The sequence below is a fragment of the Antechinus flavipes genome, chromosome 1 (assembly GCF_016432865.1).
Source record: "Antechinus flavipes isolate AdamAnt ecotype Samford, QLD, Australia chromosome 1, AdamAnt_v2, whole genome shotgun sequence".
Classification (NCBI taxonomy): domain Eukaryota; kingdom Metazoa; phylum Chordata; class Mammalia; order Dasyuromorphia; family Dasyuridae; genus Antechinus; species Antechinus flavipes.
Window position 1 is genome coordinate 428031575 of NC_067398.1, and position 18815 is coordinate 428050389.

General features: G+C 35.7%; 1 long non-coding RNA gene across 1 annotated transcript; it reads right to left on the reverse strand.

Moving 5' to 3' along the window:
- Nucleotides 1-353: 353 nt before the first annotated feature.
- Nucleotides 354-18164, reverse strand: LOC127562169 (uncharacterized). The gene is made up of 5 exons (XR_007953629.1): nt 17994-18164; nt 15414-15553; nt 13483-13613; nt 1478-1560; nt 354-501 (listed from the first exon to the last, which is right to left on the reverse strand). It is a non-coding gene; the product is annotated as an uncharacterized LOC127562169 (long non-coding RNA).
- Between the last annotated feature and the right edge of the window lie 651 nt (nt 18165-18815).

The following is an 18815-nucleotide window of genomic DNA, read 5'->3' on the forward strand; positions in this document are numbered from 1 at the left end:
AGATGAGGAAACTGAGAAAAATAGGTTTAAGTGACTTGTCCAGGATCACATAGCTAGTAAGAATCTGAGGTTCGATGTGAACTCTTAAACATGAGTCTTCTTGACTCTGGACCTTGACTCTGCTTTTTAATTCCTCTCATCCTTAGATTTCCTGCCTGTCTGTAAAATGAAGATATCAGGACTAAATTATCTCCTCTACCTCTAAGTTTTGATGTTCCCATGAGTCTATAATTGTACTTCTGAACAGCCAGTCCTTGAACTTCTGAATCCTTTGTAAGATAAGTTAAAGAGGCAGGAAAGCTGTTTAATTACATGTAAGAGTGCTTAATAACTGATCACACCTTTTCAACCACTCTGATTATATTAGCCCTCCAGGGGGAAAGTTGTGCTCCAGGCTGTGGAGCTGTTGTTGAATAATACTGCTCCTCTTTGATGTCACTTTCATCCCCTCTGCTCCTTTCTTCCCTCCCCAGAGGTGCCCACGTCTTAATGGTAAATCATCTGCAAAAATAAGAGGTAGGAGAATCAAGAGTAAATATTGTGTTTTTATAAATAGCAAGAGCTTAGTTTTGGCCCGGCCTGTGAGCTTTTGAAAGGAAAGGATTGCAAAAGCTTTAATTCATATTCTGTAAACCTTCCACCCTGTCATACAAACAGGACACTTTATTCCAACAAGCATTCAATAAATATTAATGACTGTGATAATAGAGTAAATGAGACATATCAACATGAAAACTTAAAAGAATATTTTAAAAATTGTTGATAGCAGCTATTACATTTCACCAAATTATACATATTTTAATATGTATACATCTGCACATATGTGTGTATATCCACACATCCATAAATACATGTGGGCACATACATTTATAATATATGTCCCAAATTATTCAGAGGCCAAACTGACAGGAATATAAATAACACAGGATGGGGAATTGTGAATTGATAATAATCTACGTTTTTGGAATAAATATGCCTATAGATGAGATGATAGATCAATAGAAGCAACAATTTAAGAGTAACATATACATTCTATCCCCACTTTTTTAGGGCCAGGCAGGCTTCATCTCTCACTCTAGATTCTAAGATACCCTAAAGTTTTAGGGGCTCTCTTTTTTCTTCTGCCATAAGATCAAGTCGCAACTGTATTCTCCTTATTTGAGAGAGTCAGTGACTAATATTCCAATTTCGTTTAACTGCTGAATACCAATTGGCTTTTATAAAGGGATGTAGGAAGAACAAACAAACATTTTTCTCAACTTATTGAAAGTACAATACATAAACATACACACACACACACACATACACACACACACACACACACACACACACACAAAGACACACACATTTACTATCTCAATCTCTAAGAGGGCATTAGGCTCACAACTTAGTACAGTTCCTATGTAGTGTTGGTCCCACACAGTTCCCATCCAAAGTTGACATCACTGCTGCCTTCTGGTAAGCTGGACTCCCATACCTTTGCTCTTCCAAGCAGCAGTACTGGATGGGTTGCAGTGCCCAACCTGGATTATTGGCCTCCTTAATCCCTACTCCATGTACCTAAAATAGAAAATAAAAAAGGAAATGCCAAAGTTCTAGGCCATTTTGAGGAGCCATATGTCTTGGGAAGAGAAGGGACAAGTCCTATGTTCCTTCTTCAAGTAGGATTCTCTCACTAGAAGCAAGTTAAAGGAGTCACCTTTCTTTCTCATATGTGAATGAAGCAAAGCCATGTCAGGTGCTATGTCAGACCCTTCCCAAAGTTCCAACTCATGGGAAAATGCTTCTTATGAATGATCTTCTCTTAGGAAACTGATGAAGCCTGCATAAGTAATGGACTTCATCATTATGTAAGAATCCACATTACAGTCATGTTCCCTTCTAGTTCTAAAATTCTATAAATCTGCAAGAAAGTCTTTTATTTATCAGAAAGCCTATGAGCTCCATAAAATAAATAAGATTGAGATGAGATAGGCCCACTAATCAACAAGTAGTAAGTAGCAACTGATGATAAGATAAAAACCCATGAAAAGCAGTTAGAAACATTATAAAAGCAAATAGGCAAAGAGACAAGTAAATTTTTAACATTTTTGTAGTTCCTGAAGATACTTTAAGAAAGTGACCGTGGTAATTGTTAGGGTCTCCAATTTAGTTGGTTTGTCTTCATTGATTTTCTTTGTTACAAAGGATAGAATGTGTATGAGGAAATAACAATGTTGTAAAAGCAAAGCATCAATAAAGCAATTTTTAAAAGGTCAGAAAAGCAAATAATATACTTTAGAATGATGACCATCCATTTTTTGTTTTTCTTGTTTTGTTTCTTACAAGAATAATAGTGGTGTTTGTATATTTCTTTATCAGAATGTTAGAGAAGTATTATTACATACTCAATGTAAATTAATGAAAAGCTGGTCATGACATAGAGTAATATTTCTATCATTCCATTTTAAATTCAAATTCTCTAAACATTTAAGTACTTATCTAGTATAAAGGACAACATTAGAAGTAGGGAAAACAATGATAGAAGAGTTTCATCTTTATCCTGAAGGAGTTTGTAATCTACTACAGTATATATAGACATAGCACTTTAACATGATAAGGAAGAGAGTAATGGGAAAAATAAGCCTTTATCAAGCACCTACTATGTATCAGGCACTGTACTGAGGGGTTTATAAATATTATCTCATTTAATCCTTACAACAACCCTAAGAAGTAGTTGCTGTTATTATCCCCATCTGATAGTTGTAAAAAGGGAGACAGAAGCTAATTGATTTGCCTAGAGACACACAGCTAGTGTCTAAGACCACATTTGAACTCAAGTCTTCCAAACTCCAGACACAGAATCCCATCTATCTGGCTGATGGGAACAAAGGAAGACTATATAGAGTCTAGAAAAAAAGAAAGAAAAGAAAACTTTCAGTTGAGAAGATACAGCTTTTTTGAGGAGATATTTTCTGAGCTGGGCTACCAGCAATATACTTCTCACAATGCTGCAGTTACTGGCTTACAGCAAACACACACACACACACACACACACACACACACACACACACTCAGAAACTCAGTGACACAGCTACAGTGAGGAAAAATCATCATAAAAATGCTTCTAACAGGACATTTCACAAATAAGAAAATGAGTAGAGAATGAGGGAAGGACAGCTTTCCTAAAAGAGTATTATGGTATAACAGGAAGAGCCTTGGAGTTTATCCTTTGGGATTCAAGGGAAGAAAATGATTTGAATGTGTCAAAGACCCTGCCTAAAGGTTGAATGACACTCAATATTTCCTCTGCAGCTGGAACCAGGTTAAAATAAATAAAAATACGATAAAACATAGATAATACAACATTTTAAAATCGAGTCAATACGCAGAGCAGAGATCCTTATGTACAGATTAGTGTGCCATCTCTTTCTATTTAAGTTTGACTGTAGGTATTTGTCATTTGTTCTCAAAGAGGACCATGATATCAAGGAAGTGATGCTATGAGATATAAATAAATTGGGTTTAAGTGAGGGTAGGCTATGCAAAGTCACTAGCCTCACTTCTGGTCCAGAGCCATCTGGGTTCAGTAGCCAAATATAGACCAAGATGACTGGAGATGGTCCTGGATGCAATGGGAGTCCTAATTTAATGTCATTGATAGCTCTCAGCTTGATTGAGGCAAAGCCCATTCAATGATTAAATCTAGATAAGGAATGAAACAGAAAATGGCCTCTTTACCTAGTCCAGAAAAAAAGACTCAAACTGGGAGGAGAAAACCCTTATGGTTTCTTGCCAAAATTGAAACACTTGCTATTTACAATCCTTTCTATTTGAGTTTGAAATCACTGCCTTAAAAGTACCATAAAACTAAGAATTACATTTATAATTTCTTTTAGAAACCGTTTATTAAGTATCTCCTGTGTATTAAGCATTCAGACAGGCATTAGGGAAAGCAAAGTTTAACTAAGACATGCCCCATGACCTATAGCATCTAACACAGAGCCATAATCTAGCATAATGTGAAAGTCCTAAACATAGAATTGAAGGAGAACAAGGTTTTAATTGTGTCTCTCACACTTATTAGCAGTGTGAAAATAGTCCAGTCATTTAAATTTCTGAACTTCAATTTCTTCAACCATAGAGAAAGATAATATTATATAGTTCATATCACAAAGGTATTTATGGGGATCAAATGAGAGTCATTTGATTCTTAATATTAATTATCATTATTAAATCATTAATAAAAATACTTGAATTATTAAATAATTGATAAAACTTAATTTAACTTTTTAAAGGGAGAAATAACAACACAAATATAATATATAACATTGTGCAATTGACTACATTACAAGTATTGCAAAAAAAAAAAAGTATCATGTCAGGTTTAAGGGGAAGACAATTATCTATTGGTGGGAGAATCAGGGAAGGCTTCCTGGAGGAGGTATTTTAAGTTGGACTTTTATAGTGGAGTAGTATGCTAATTGTAATCTTTATGTTGTTTGATGTTCAAGTTATAGTGACAGGCCTCCAAGGTGGAATGGTTTAGGCTAAGTGGTCCTAATTCCTATAAAGTATATAGGCAAAGACACACAAGGTTGTACTTTTCCACTGTTCTGATGTATGTTAATCTGTGTTAGGTAGTTAATGCTTAAAGCTTCTAAAAGGGTGGAACTCCTGACCAACTGTAGCAGTCTGTGTCATTCCACTTTTGCTGCTTTGGATTGTAAATCTTCTCTCATTTCTGGTCCCAATAAAAAAGCTTGCTATATTCAGTCCTTAACCAAGTCTAGTCTTGATAGGTGACTTCAAGAATTTTTCTTGGAAACAGAAAGACCCTGTAGACTTTTCAACACACATGTAATATAATCAGATATATGTTTTTAAAAGCTTGTTTTGGTTGATGAATTAGAAACAAGACAAAGCAGAAGCAGGAAAATATGTTAAGATGTTACTATAATTGTCTAGAAGGAGAATGAAGAGGACCTATACTAGAGTGATGACATCAGAAAGGAAGTGAGAAATGTTGTATAGATAGACTGGACAGACCTTGATGATTTATTGTGTTAGAGAGCTGAGGGAAAGGGAAGAATTGAAGATAACAAAAACATGAAGTTATTACTATGACAGAAAGGGTAAGTGGTGTTTCTATAGATAAAAATAGTGAAGTCAGAAAGATGAATAGTTTGGGAGAAAGATAATAAGCAATCTTCCCCCAGAAGCTCACACCAAATTCACAACTGGCACAAGTGGCACAAGACTAAGGAAAGCAGAGACCTAACACAAGAAGGACAAATAAGCTGCTTATTTATGTAAGATTAATTTAGATTCAGAATTTGCATTTGAAAATAGATATATTCTTAAAGAGGGTGGGTACAAATTTATTACTGCTCAAAACTTGATTTAAATAAGACATAAGAGAAGAGGAAACTTATGGCACAAAAGTAATACAACAAACACAGTGGCCACCATGAAAAACAAACAAACAAAACATACAGCATATCATCAAGGAAGCACCCATATCTGAATTTGGATTGGGAAGACTCATAGTCACAGCTATTCAGAATCTCAATTAGGAGCTATTACTAGGCAAATTTGTACAAGACTTCCTAGCCCAAATCTTCAAAGTCTCTTTACACAAAGGGGTTTTTAAAGGCTAAGAATAAAGAAGGCACTACACTAAATATTCTTATTTGATATGTAGCAGCCTTCCAGGTTCAGGATGCTCCATCACAAGAGGCCCACTAAGGAGAATATTTGTCCATTCCTGTATGGGGAGAGGAGGAGAGTTATATTTACTCCAGGAAATATCAGGTTTCTGAGGTAACACAGGTCTGCTATAAAGGATACTCATTTATTAAGACACCAGAAGGATGGCCAACTCTTCTTGTGCTTCCTGAGATTCTATCAGATAACTGCAAGTATGTTCCAAAGTTCTCAGCAAACAAGTTTACATAAAGACATGCCCAAGACTCACTGGGATTCCGCATTAGGATTCCTTACATCCCACCAAGATCTGTATGGATGCAACTCTGAGGTAGCAACAAGAAGTATCTAGCGCTGAAGCTGATCTCAAGTAAATTCTCATGGGGCTTAGAATGCTAATCCCACAGTCAAGATCATTGATGTTTATCAACAATACATCCAAAAATGAGCTGATCCAGATCAAGATACTAGTGAAATATCTGTGGTCATCAACAATTACATTATACCCTGACTCTGGGCCGGAAGAAGAAGAAAAACTATCTTATGTAGAACTATAAATTTTAGACAAATAATGATCAAAGACAATTTAGGAGAAATTAGTGGGAGAAAAACTTAAACTATCTATGTCTTTGGGAGAAGCAATCACATCAGGACAGGCTGTTCCCATGCATAACGTGGAGAACAAGGCAGTTTGTCAGAAAAGAAGGTTTAGTGTTGGCAACATATTCCCAAACAAAAAAAATAACCTCAATCCTAGATATCAACTAATAGAATAAATGCTCAGTTTGTTTAAGATAAGAAAAGACAAAGCAAGACAAAGCAAGGAAATACATAGAAAAGACAGAAAAGCTGTTTTTGGAAAGTCCACTTCTCCCGCCAAGACCTCATAGGCTCTGGCTGGCATTGCCCCTCATGGAGTAGAAAGAAAATTGCATCCCAATTTAGGATTTAAATTTAGAAGGACCCTTAGAGATCATTTCATCCAATGAGAGTAATCTTGTGATGAGGAAAAGGAGAGACTGACTCTCTCCTTTTTGCTTTCTTAGAATTCTATCTTCAAAGTTCATTTAAAATATATTTTTGGATTTCTTTTCTTTTTTTACATTACCTTCATTTCCAGATGGCCCTTCCCAAACCCATTCAGAAAGCCATCTCCTATAACAATATAAAAGAGGAGGAAATTTAAGGTGATTCAACAGAACTAATTCAAAACATCAGTTGAAAAGGTCTGGGGTAGGGAGAGAAAGGAAGGAGAGGACAAGGTTTACTTTCTCATCTCTTCTCTTTTTAGGATTGATTTTTTTAAAAAATAATTTGTTTGAATGGATGCCCATCAATTGGAGAATGGTTGAGTAAATTGTGGTATATGAACATTATGGAATATTATTGTTCTGTAAGGAATGACCAGCAGGATGAATACAGAGAGGACTGGCGAGACTTACATGAACTGATGCTAAGTGAAATGAGCAGAACCAGGAGATCATTATATACCTCAACAATGATACTGTTTGAGGATGTATTCTGATGGAAGTGGATCTCTTCGATAAAGAGAGCTAATTCAGTTTCAATTGATCAAAGATGGGCAGAAGCAGCTACACCCAAAGAAAGAACACTGGGAGATGAATATAAACTGCTTGCATTTTTGTTTTTCTTCCCGGATTATTTATACCTTCTGAATTCAATTCTCCCTGTGCAACAAGAAAACTGTTCGGTTCTGCACACATATATTGTATCCAGGATATACTATAACCTATTCAACATGTAAAGGATTGCTTGCCATCTGGGGGAGGGGGTGGAGGGAGGGAAGGGAAAAATCGGAACAGAAGTGAATGCAAGGGATAATGCTGTAAAAAATTACCCTGGCATGAGTTCTATCAATAAAAAGTTATTTAAAAAAATAATAATTTGTTGTTGTTTCAAAGGATGTTTTCCATCCTTTGTATCAGAAATCGAATTCAAAACCAAATCACAGGTCTGATGGAATGCCAACTTCTACTTTTAGCTTACTACTGCATTCACAGAGCCCTACCCTCCATCTGTCACTTTCAGAGTCTTTATTTCACATACCTAGAATTGATCCTGTGCCAAATTGTTGAGCAGATGAAGTTCATTTATTTTCACCCTCAGCCTCTGCTTTCTTTCCCTATTTTCCCTTTCATTTAGCGTCCTTATGTTGCTTCTCCTTTCTGATCAAAGCCTATGATAATGAAAATACTTGATAAGCTCATTCTCACTAAAGTGTAAATGAGTGATAAAATTGTGAGAGGCAGCATATGTAGTACAGTAAACCATCCATTGGCATCCTTGCCAGCTGCACATTTACTTAGAAAACCACATTAACATTAACTATGTTCTATTGTAATTTTATTTCTTAAACACTTCCCAATTACATTTTAATCTGGTTCTTCTCACTCAGGAGTGTTGCAGACTGCATTTTTTCAGTAGCAGCATGTTTGGTACCTTTGCTGTAATGGGGAGAATGTTGGCCATGGTGTGTCAGGAAAACCTGGATTAAAATCTTACTTTCAATACTTCCTCCAGCATAACTATAGACAATTCAACCTTTCTGAGGCTTAGTTTCTTTAGGAGAAATTATAAAATAGCCTTTGCATAAATAAAGACAGATCTTAAATAATTGTGGATATGAGTTTTTTGTAAGATAGATCAATATAATTGAAATGACAGTACTACCTAAATTAATTTACTCATTAGTGCCATAACAATCAAACCACCAAAGAATTGCTTTATGAAGATAGAATAAAATAACACAACTTATCTGGAAGAACAAAAGATCAAGAATATCAAGGGAAATAATGAAAAAAAAAGTGGAAATGAAGGAGTCCTAGAAGATCTGGATCTCAAACTATACTATAAAACATTAATCATCATAACCATTTGGTAGGTACTTAAGAAAGTAGGTAGACAACATAAAGAAATAAATGAATACTGTAGCTTTAGTGTCTGATAAACCCCCAAACTCTGTGTACGTAGGTAAGAATTTACTGTTTGGCAAAAACTGCTAAGAAAAGCTGAAAAGCAATCTGGATTAAATCTCACACTATATAATAAGATAAACTGAGATAATTTCCCAAACAAATTAGACAAACGGGAAAGAAAGTTCTATGTCTAGAGAAAATTTTTGACAGAAAAATCACTAGGGTTAGGAACATTTTTAATGATCTTTTTATTTTTTAACATTTGACAATTCATAATATTCACAGTATAATAATTAGAGTGGGAATCAGTAGGCCTGGGTTTTAGTCTTAGCTTCATAACTAACTTTCCAGATTATTTTGGAGAACTATTATATCTCTCTATACCTGTTTCCTCACCTGTAAAGGAGTAGGGATGGATCATTTTTAAGGCTTCTTCTTCCAGCTTTAGTGTTCTATGATGTGCCCATTTTTGAATGTCAATTCCAAATAAATCCAAAAAAAGAGAAAAAGATGCATGTGTACAAAAAATATTTACCACAGCTTTTTTGTACTAACAAAAAAGTGGAAAAAATGGAGAGGGGTGCATCCCATCAATTGGAGAATTATTGAATAAATTATGGCATATGAATGAAAGATTATAAGAAGAAATAATGAAGAGGATGATTTCAGAGAAACCTGAGGAGAATTATGGGAACTGACACAGAGAAAAGGAAATAAAACCTAGAAAACGATTTATGCAATTACAGTAACTTTGAAAAGACAAAACAACCTTTAAAGATTGAGAATTCTGATCAACAAATTGAGCAACCATATCTTCAATGGATTGAATAATGTTAGAGAAGTAATAGACTCAAGGTACAAAAGGACATATAACTCCTTGGACATGTAGCTCACACATACACACACACACACACACGTAATCATAATATCTATATATCTATCTCTCTAAGGATTCTCATTTCAATGTAAAAAGATAGTGACTAAAAACACAGCTAGATAAAATCTATAAATATAGAATTTATATCCCCTAAACCAGTAGTATTTCAGTGGGCAGATAGGGAATTCTAGCCAACTACTCCTTTTTTGAAAAGAATGGAGGGCCATTTCTATGGTCCTAATCTCCTTTTCCCTAACCAATAGGAATCAAAAAAATCTCCTTTAGAGAAGAATGAGTAACACTGACTTTCAAGACACATTTAGACAAACCCATATGGATCTATATAACCTCTACAGACAACACACATCAACACATATTCACAAAACTTATATTTATATGTAGAAATTTTTATATACTATTTATTAAGTTCAAACTGTTGAAGTTAAAATATATGGCCTTGAAGGTCCCTTCCACATCTAAATGTATAATTCTATGATTAAGTGTTACTATTCTTCTACATACAGACATTTGAAAGACTCCTGGGTATAAAATAAAAAGCCCTGAAATTTAATTTTGGGGCCTGAAGTTCAAATTCTGGCACTTTTATTACCATCTACATGTCTATAATCAAGTCACTTCAACTCTCTGAGCCTCAGTGTTCTCATCTATAAAATAGAGCTAATAATACTTATATCATATACCTCACATTTCTTACGTGGAAAGTCTTTTATAAAAGTTATATAAATATCATTCAAACCATCATTTTACAAATGTTGCAGCTGAGATCCTAAGAGGTTAAATCATTTGTCCAATGGCACACAGGTAGTGTTAATAGAGCTGAGATTCAAAGATGAATCCTTTCAATTTCAATCCAGTGCTCCTTTGCCTCCTTAGGAAAACTAGATTCAAATCCAAACTCTTTCATTTACCACCTGAATGACCTTGGTGAAGTAATTTCATATCTCCACATGTTTCTTCTGTAAATGGCAGTGGTAGTGGATGAAAATGGCTGGTTTCCATTTCTAGTCATATGAAAAGGTGCTCTAAATCATTTTTGATCAGAGAAATGCAAATTAAGACAACTCTGAGATACCACTACACACCTGTCAGATTGGCTAAGATGACAGGAAAAAATAATGATGAATATTGGAAGGGATGCGGGAAAACTGGGACACTGATGCATTGCTGGTGGAGTTGTGAACAGATCTAACCATTCTGGTGTACAATATAGAACTATGCCCAAAGAGTTATTGAATTGTGCATACCCATAGACCCAGCAATGTTTCTACTAGACTTGTATCCCAAAGAGATCTTAAAGGAGGAAAAGGAATCCACATGTACAAAAATGTTTGTGGCAGCCCTGTTTGTAGTAGCAAGAAACTGGAAATTGAATAAATGCCCATCAGTTGGAGAATAGCTGAATAAGTTATGGTATATGGATGTTATGGAATATTATTATTCTATGAGAAATAACCAACAGGATAATTTCAGAGAGGCCTGGAGAGAACTACAATGAACTGATGCTAAGTGAAATGAGCAGAATCAGGAGATCATTGTACACAGAAACAGGAATATTTTACGATGATCAATTCTAATAGACATGGTTCTCTTCAACACTGAGATGATTCTGACCAGTTTCAATGGTCTTATGATTAAAAAAGACATCTACACCCAGAGAGAGGACTGTGGGAACTGAATATGGTTCACAACATAGCATTCTCTCTCTTTTTTTGTTGTTTGCTTGCGTTTTATTTTCTTCATCATTTTTTCTGGTTTGATTTGATTTTTCTTGTACAGCAAGAAAATTGTACAAATATGTATGCATACATTAGATTTAATATATATTTCTACCATGTTTAACATATATTGGACTACTTGCTATCTAGGGGAGAGGAGAACTAGAACCCAAGGTTTTACAAGGCTAATTTTGCTGAATTATCCATGCATATGTATTGAAATAAAAAGCTTTAATAAAAAAAAAAGAAAAAGAAAAAGAAATGGCTGGTTTAAGCTCTAAAATCCTAGTGCCCACAGAACTATACGTCCTGTAATTAAAGAACTTACTCCAAAATGCTCTCTTCTCCACACCATTTATCTCTACACAAATGGCTGATCAGAAGAAAAGCTTACAATGATGCCAGTGATGTTTTTGTTTCATTTTTAAAACTGCACATGAATCTAGTTAGAGCCACACATATTTCTGCATTCCTAGGAAAGGAAGATGTGTGCTTTCTGACAGGACAGCTCTGCCCCAGTCCTGCAGCCCATGGACAATCTCTTAGCTAGGGCAAATGGCTCAATAGTCTAGGAAGATTTGTCTCAATCACTAAAGAGAGCCAAATAGCATTTGGTGACACATTTAGGCTTATTTTGCTTTTAGGCTTATCCACCATCTGTGGGCTCTGGGAGGTTAGCTGCAGGTCAGCTCATGAATATGCACTAATATTGTTTAGTGTCTCCATTACTGACATCCCAACCTTATTCCCTCCCCCATCGCAAATGAATACACATTATTCACTTAAATAAGGAGAAGCATTACCCTCAACATTCTATTGAGAATATAATTTATCAGCTGTTCTCCAACAAAGGTATCCATAAAATCATTTTCTATTCAGACTCCAAAGAGGCAGATTCTCCTAATATATTTCTTTGTCTGTATCTGCATGTTATTGCTATAGAAAGAAACTAGCCCTCTGGTAATGATGTTTTCCATTTAGAGAGCTCTTGATTCAGGGAAGCTCATTTAAAGCTACATTGTTCTGATGGGATCCATTTTAAATCAACAAACCTTTAGAGTTGAGTCTTATTCTAGCAGTATTGCTTTCTATAGTAAAGTTGATGATGATTGATGATGATGATAATGATCATCATCATCATCATCATCATCATCATCATTTCTGGGTTCAAGCCAGGGAAAAAAAACTGTTGGTAAACTATTTTAATTCTAATAACAGTGATGGGTGCATCTTTTAGATTATAAATTCCTTCAAGACAAAAATCTGCATTATGTCTTTCTGTCTTTTCTTTTGCTAATACAGTACATTTTCAATAGTCACAAATGAATGAATAACACATTTTGGATGAAATCCAATTCAATTATGTGTGTGTGTGTGTGTGTGTATGTGTGTGTGTACTCTGTGTGTGTGTGTGTGTGTGTGTGTGTGTGTGTTTATGTGTGTGTGTTAAGCACCTATTACCTGCAAGAGATCCCTGCTTGACAGGGACAAAGAAAGAAGAAAAGTCATCATTGCTACTTTAAAGAGGCGTATATCAAACTGACTTGATGGCTTTGGATTTATTTTAAATTATACTCTCACCTCAGTTCCAGCAAATTTCTTCTTCAGGAGGTCAGCAGCCTAGATCAGTTATAGTATATCTGCCCAAGACCCTTCCATTGTATGACTTCTTGTCTTTCTGGAAGCAGGCATCTTGCTTGAGGGAATGGTATAAACCAAACATGTTGCTTATTATGTTCAAAATTCTTCCCCATCCCATCAATTAAAGAGATTCTCAACTTCAGCATCAGGAGATCTCTTTCTTCTCATTTTTAATAACAAAATAAACCCTGGTGAAGCAGAAGAAGCTCTTGACTGAGAATGAAAAGACCAAAGTTCTAGTCCTTACTGTTTGAACTTTGACATTTCACCTCTTTCTAGAGTTCAATTCCTCATCTATAAAATGAGGAGGGGAGAAGATGTTTGACTAGGTAACCTTGGAGATCTTTTTTCACTCGAAAGTTTTATGATTCTAGATCACCACTGATCACTAGAAGCAAAGACCCTAACTCTTCCCAAGCCATTTTGTTAAAAGACCATATTTACTCCTTTTGCTGGGCTGTTTTGCTCAGCATGTAGCCCCAACGTTCTCCCTTCCTTCTGTACTCACTGTGGCTACATTCCTGCTCCCTATCTAATGCATATCAGATCCACAAGGGAAGTAGCATGAGACTGAAATATCTAGATCAAAGAAAATGGCAAGACCAACCTGTTTGATCTGGCATTTCCTGATGGAAACAGTCCTGTTGGCCCTGAGTTTTTGAATTTTTCCTGACTTCCAGCATTCTTTTGGTGTTCTGATCTTTTATCTGCATCCAGATATCCTTGGATAATTTTTTCCTTATGAAAAAAAAAATGTAATAAATAAATTTGTTCCAGAGCTCCTGGTGTAAATTCAGTTGATTTGGATATAGCTAAAGTCATTTTAATTTGAAAAGCAAAGAACAAAATGGAGGCTCCAATAAAATGAAAACCAGACTTTCTCTTTGGACTAAAATGAAAGCACTCTCTCAAATGGAAAAGGAAAATTGTGTGAAAAGCAAGGAGTAAATGAAACTATGTTTATAAAGGATGAAGGCCATGTTTTTCCGGTTAAGATTTGAATCTTTATATTCCAACCGCTATCACATCTAACTCCAGCATGCCCATCAACTGCTCAACCCACCACCTTACGCTAGATACAAATTTTGTTAGAGTTGGCTGTAGTTAATGTAGTTCAAATTCTACATAAATTAAGACAGAGTCATGGTTTACAGAAATCCTAGTTGATTAAATGGGAAGTGGCAAAAAGAAAAGTCACTGTGTAACTACATCTCAAGAGAGATGTCAGGTTTACAATAAGCTTTAATCAATCAATCAACAAGCATTTATTAAGTACTTGTTTTGTGCCAGGAACTACACCGATAAACATTATGGTTTTAAAAGGGGAGAAACAAACACAGTCTCTTCCCTCAAAAAGCTTACAAGCTAATGGAAGAGATGATATATACCTATATTGCTACATACAAGATATATACATAGTAGATGGAAAATTATCTCAGAGGAAAAGACCTTTGAAGCTGGAAGGACCAAGAAACACTTGTTTGCAGGTGTTAGTATTTAAGCTTAGTCTTAAAAGAAAGCCAGGGATCCTTAGAGCCAAAGAGTAGGGAAAAGGACATTCCAGGCATGTAGGATAATCAATCCAGAGAGATGGTGGATGAAGCATTGTGTGCAGTGAATAGGTGGTGGTTTTCCTTCATTGCAGATCTGACCACTTCTCAGGTGTGATAGAGTGAAAATAGAAATAGTGGGTTAAGCTATTCAGTTCAATTATTTTTCTGTAATATCTGATTCTCTGAGTCATATATTTTGGCTTTTCTTGGCAAAGATACTAGTGGTTCATCATTTCCTTCTCCAGATCATTTTACAGATGAGAAAACTGAGATAAATAGGATAAAGAGACTTGCCCAGGTTCACATAATTAGTAAGTGTCTGAGGCCAGATTTACATTCAGAGAAATAAAGAGTCATCCTGATTTCAAGTCCAATGCTCTATATACTATGCCAGCTAGTTGCCTTAGGTTGAAGTATATGGCTACTGATACCCCTTTCAACTTTCAAAATCTGTTACTATGATTCCATGAATCTCTTTCTCATTCTATACACTCATGACTTGCTTGCAAGTATCATTTGTTCCCATGAATTAAATCTCTATTTCTATGTGGATGACTCCTTGATCAAACATCAAGCTCTATTCTTTCTTCTTGCTGCCAGTTATCCAATCATGATCTCAAACTTCATATATTTCAAATTGAACTTTATCAACCTCTCTATTTCTCTTTGGCAATATCCTCCCATTCACTTAGATTCATAAACTAGAGTCACTTTTGACTCTTTTTCTCCAAATCTGTTTGACAAATCCTATCAATTTTATCTCTAACTTCATTCATTCAAACTTTCATCATCTCTTGCCTAGATAAAACCCTATTAATTGGCCTCTTTACATAGTCTAACATCTTCGATTCATTCTCCCCTTGTTTGTCAAAACAATCTTCCTAAATTCTGATTGTGTCAATTAGTTGCTTAAAAAAAAGGTATACACCTCTCAATATTTGGAATTTAGCCTGGAACTTAAGGCCTTCCTTTTTGTCCAACCTACCTTTTGAGACATTATTATTTCCCTTCACACATTCCATTCAATCTGTATTATTTGTTGTTCCTTTAGTTTTTCATTGTCTGCAATGCTCCTTTTCTGCCTTCTGGGGCCAAGGAAACAAGTTTTAGAGGGATCATGATGATCTAGGAAAAGAAGATAAAAGTAGGCTTTTAATGGCGTGAACCAGGAGAGAGCAATGTCATAGAACTCAAAAGAGGAGAAAATTTCCAGAACAAAGGGGATGGTTAACAAGGTCAAAAATCAGAAAGGAATATGAAGACTTAAAAAATGGTCATCATGTTCAACCGTTAAGAAATATCATTTTGGGGCAGCTAGATGGTGCAGCCCTGAAGTCAGGAGGACCCGAGTTCAAATCTGGACTGAGACACTTAACACTTCCTAGCTGTGTGCCCCTGGGCAAGTCACTTAACCCCAATTGCCTCAGCAAAAGGAAAAAAAAAAGAAATAGAAAAGAAATATTTTTGAGAGTGCAGCTTTCAATAAAAGGAACAGAAGGAACAGAGAAGTAGAAGTATGGCAGTAAAAAGTAGGAAAGATGAAGAATAGCTTGAGGGCTGGGCAGGGTCAAGTGATGTGTGTGGGGCCTGGGGAGAGATTTTTGTTTGTTTTTTACTATTTAAATAAAGATAAAGGCCTGAGCTTGTTTGGAGATAGTAAAGAAGGATAGGGTGAAAGATTGAAAGTAGGAGAGAAAGGTCAATGAGGCTAAATCTGAAGTGGAAACAAGAGGTGGTGAACAAGGCCACAAATAGAGAGGTTATCTTTGGCAAAGAAAAGTGCTACCTGTTCTCTAAATAATGGAGCCAATGAGGAGAGGATAGTGAAGATGTAAAGGGGTTTTGAGATGTGAATTAAGGAAGCAGAGGGAATTAATAGTAAATAGCCTTATGAGAACAATCTTTGAGGCAGATTCAGAAATGACTGCACTGCAGGAAGAAAGTCATTTGGGAGTAGCTCATTAAAAGGAGCCTGATGGGCAAGAAACAAAACAATGTTGCTCTTCATACTTAAACCAGAACTTGAAGATAGAAAATGAGAAGATGGGAAAAGGAGAGCTGACTTTTCACTCTCCCCAACATACAAAAAATGCAACTACAATCAAATTATATTTCAAGGAGAAGGCACTCAAACCACAACTATAAATAGTAATTCTATCCTTCAAGATAAGCCTCAAAATTAACTTCTTCTGAGAAGTATCTCCAAGCAGCTCTAATTTTGTTCTTTTTCAGAATTTATGTTTGCTTTTTAAATTCCTGTACCATGTCACAACAAACATTTTTACAAAGGGGTCGGTATCATCAATAAGATTTACAGTTAAAAGGGACCTTGGAAGACTAGCTATTCTAATCCCCTCATTTTATAGGTCAAGAAGACCTGAGTTCAAATACTCTCTCAGACACTTACTCTCTGGGTAACTCTTGGAAAGGGATCTAACTTTCGTTTGCCTTAATTTCCTCAACCATAAAATAGAAATTATAATAGCACCTATCTCCCAGGATTATTGTGAGGATCAAATGAAATAATATTTGTGAAGTGTTATATAAAGATTATTTTGTTGTTTCACAGATCAAGAACATGAGACCCTGAAAAGACCTAGATACTGCCTTTTTGCTTGTGAGGCTCTCAGGGTTAAGTGACTTGCAAAGGATCACACAGCCAGGAAATGTCAAGCATCTGAGGTGACTCTGTATCCACTATGAGTGATAAGAGCCTACATTTGAACTTAGAATTTCTTTTTCCAGAGGGATGAAGAGGAAAAAAAAGAGGGGAGGGTTTTTGTTTTGTTTTGGCTTTTTTTTGGTTTTGTTTTGTTTTGGCTTTTTTTTGTTGTTGTTTTGTTTTTGCTGAGGCAATTGGGGTTAAGTAAGTTGCCCAGGGTCACACAGCTGAGGCCAGAATTGAACTCAGGTTCTCCTGACTTCAGGGCTGAGGAGGGTGTTTTTTTTGACAAGACGGCCAAGAAAAAGACCAGTGCAGGTCACATTTGGGCAAGACTCTCTAGCTGTAAGAATCTGGTGCATCAAGAAATGTGACTAATGCCCAATGAAACTCATGTGTTTACAATCCATTTCAACTGGTGAAAAATTATCAAGAAGAAGCATAGGAGGACAATGGGGTGTGCTACAATGAACACCACTTTGTGAATTAGGATGTTCTAGAACTACTATTAATTTGGGCACATGGATCCCCTCTGAGTCTCAGTTTCTTCATCTGTAAAATAAGTGGGTTGCGCTAGATGAAAAAAGCTCATTTTTCTATCATCTTATAAATCATTTTTACAGTAACTTTGTAAAATAGACTGTGTGCCATTCCTACTTTATGGATCAAGAAATTGAGACTCAGAAAGATATATTAATGGCTAGAGGAAGTTAAAAAAGGACTCCAATTCAAGTCAGATCTTGTAGCTGCAAATTTAATGTGCTTTACATTATCTCTGATGTCCAATCTTGTCTGCAATCCTATCTGAGGTCTAGGCTGAGATCTGCTCCTACCTAGCTGTACAGCCAGAGACTTACTTCAAGCTAATGCAATCTTAGGCTGCATTTTAAAAGGCTTGATTACCAGAACTAGGGAGGTGTTATCTTCTTGTACTTTGCCCTAGTCCGACTACCTCTGTCCAATTCTAGATGCCACATTTTCAGGGCATTGATAAACAAGTGAGGATCTAGGACATTAACCAGGAAGGTGGATAATTTCCAGATCATGCTGTATGAGGATTGGCTGAAAGAAGTGCAGATGAATAGCCTGAAAAAGAAAAGAGTCATACATGACACAATGAATGTGTATACATATTTAAACGACTATGATGCAGAAAAAGAATTGGACTTGGTAGGTAGCTAGATGGCATAATGGATCGAGTGCTAAGTGTAAAAAAATAGAAAGCATAATCAAAGGATTTTAGGACAAGAAGAAATCTCAGTAAAAAGGACCTTGCTACTCCCAATTCACTTTTGGATGACTTTATTAGGAAGTTTAGATATAGAAACAAGAAGACCTAAGTCCATTTCTAGTATCAGACATTTATTAGCTGTGTGACTCTGGTGAAATCATCTACCTCAGTTTTCCCATCTATAAAATGGGGGTGATAAATAATAATACCTACCTCACAGGGTTGCTAGGAAGTTGAAGCAAGATAATATTTGTAAAGCAGTTTGCAAAATTTAAGATGTTACAGAAATGTTAAATATTATTATTATCATTATTAATTCTGTTTGAATCCAGGAGATAAAACTATGAACAATGGTTAAAATAGAAAATTAGATTTGTTTGGTGCCAAGAAAAACTTTCTAGCAATTAAAGTTATCTGAAAGTGATATAGATTCCCTTGGGAGGCAGCAGGGTCCCTTACATGGAGGTTCCTTCTCTAAGATCTTTTGATTATAC